Source organism: Piliocolobus tephrosceles, chromosome 1 (genome assembly GCF_002776525.5).
Source record: "Piliocolobus tephrosceles isolate RC106 chromosome 1, ASM277652v3, whole genome shotgun sequence".
Lineage (NCBI taxonomy): Eukaryota > Metazoa > Chordata > Mammalia > Primates > Cercopithecidae > Piliocolobus > Piliocolobus tephrosceles.
Window position 1 is genome coordinate 172,042,374 of NC_045434.1, and position 2,427 is coordinate 172,044,800.

Genomic DNA, 2,427 nt, shown 5'->3' on the forward strand with positions numbered 1-2,427 from the left:
TAAGGAAGCTGTCAGTGTGATCTCTGTTGGCCCAGTGGTGAAGACCTGAGCTGAGCAATGCTTGTCCCTCCGTGCCAGCCTTCTGTGAAAGAAGCCCAGGTGCCCCTTTGGGTCTCCTGATGGGCTGGTCCCTGACTGTTAACTCAGGGTGTCTAGGGGGTACCTGGCTCCTTAGTTGCTGACCATCTTACTCTTAGAAAGTTGGGGGTCTGAATTTGGATGGAGCCCTTAGATGCAGAAGGAAAGGCAGAGAGTGTCAGATTAGGGGAAGGGGTAGCAAAGGCTTCCATGACTATGCTTGAGGCTGTGTGGGGTGGGGGAGCCAGGAGCCCTGGGATCTGCTCTTGATTCTATTTGATCTGAGTTAAGTGACCTTGAGGCATTCCCTTCCCCTCTCTGGCATCAGTCTCTTCAACTATAACATGACAGGGCTAGATTAGATCATGCATTCTCAAAGAGGGTGATGTTGCCCTCAAGAGGGCAAAAAGTGGTTCTTGGGAAGGTGGAAAGAGTGTACTCTTATTTTAATGTGTAAAACAATAAATGTGCATTACATAAACAGGTACGTAGTTTATTTGTGTTGTTAAAAAAGACTGAGAAATACTGGAATGGATGAACTCTAGGAGCTTCATCTTTAAAGAAAAGAAAGTCTCCTGTGAGGTGGAGCCCCAGATGGTCACATTCCCTGGAATATGGAAATGGTCTTTATCATTACCTGTGTGAACTTGATTGGGCTCTTGTCTCCTGGGCGTCAGGGGCCTAGTCTGTCAAATGAGACCATTCATCTCTTACCAGTCCAAAGGTTGGGGGCTGGACTAAAGGAACTTTAGAAGTCAGTGAAGCAGCCTGGTGGAGAAGGATGAAGTCCTGGGTCCCAGTGTGTGGGTTTTGAAACCAGCCTGCTGGCACCAAAGCTTGACTCTAGCACTTAAAAGCTGTGTAAACTTGGGTGAGTTCTCAACCCCTTTAGCAAAATGGGATTGTGCACAGTACTTCATGGGGTTGTTGCGAGGATCAAGGCAGTCAGCATAAAGAAAGAATTTCATGGGGTCTGACACATAGTAAGGGCTCACTAAGTATTGATTATACACATCATTGTTAACATTTGTTTGTTTTATTGTTATTCCTGAGTGGCATTGACTGAGTTGCTGAGCCCCTCTGGGTCTGGGTTTCACGGTTCATAGCTGAGACATGTTTCATGGCTTCATCGTATTTTTGCACACACCTTTTTTCTCTCTAGAATGCCCTTCTGCCTGTGTCTCCTGGCCAAATTTCCACTCATCCCTGAAGTCGCCTCTCAGCAATCATCTCCCTAGGAAGTTTCCTTGGCCTTCTCAGATATGCTTAGGTGTTCTCCTCTGGGCTCACATGTGGTATACCTCTGCCCCCTTCTTCATTTCTGCTGTTTATTTTTGTGTTGCTTTCCTGCACCCTTCCCTCCTTCACCTCCTCCAAATTTTTGCTCAGATGTCACTTTCTCCATGAGGCCTTCTTTGACCACCCAGTCTAAAGCTACCACCCAAGACATTGCTCATTGCTTCCCTTGTTATTCTTCCTACACATTTTATGTTCATCCTCTCACCAGAATGCAAACTCTGAGAGGGCATAGATTTAGGTCTGTTTTAGTTACTGCTGCAACCCTAGCATCTAGAAGAGCACCCCACATAAGAGACAATATTTATTGAACAAATAAATGAATGAAGTGGGCTTCCCTCTTACAGCATTCCATGCTGAATGTTGGAAATATTTGTAAGACCAGTTTGCTGCTAGATGGTGCTATGATTCATGGACCAAAGACCAGCTGAATCCCACTATGGTGAAGCCTCCTTTTCCTTCTTTTCTCCCTTCAATGTTTCTAAGGATATTACTGCATAGAGTGGGGACTAGTAAATCAACTGGAGGGCCCAGACGTGCTTTACTCTAAACTGAGGTTTTCATTCCAATGCCTAGTACCAAGAACCCCAGGGAACTGAGCTGGGCTGCTGGGCATGCGCCTTTCGTGTAGCTCATTAGGATTGCACTTCCCCACACTACAGCAGGCCACCAATGCCCAAATCTATGTCTCATATCTTACCACTGTGATTCAAGGAAATATTAATCCAATGCCCAGGAAAGTGGAGGGAGTAAGAGAGAGTGGGGCTTACCCCTATGCCCAGTGCCAAGCTGACCCAGTTGCAGTGGGAGGATGGGGTAGAGAGGCCTCCCCGAGGAGAGATGCTTGGACAAACAACTTCTCTTTTAGAATATTTTAATATACATTTATTCATCATATATCCTCCAGGGTGGGTTTATTTAACATCATAGGGCAAGATTCCGAATACAATGTTAAATGGAAAAAAGAAAAAAGTTAAATGGAAAAAAGAAAAAAGAAAACTATCTATCTATCTATCTATCTATCTATCTATCTATCTATCTATCTATCTATCT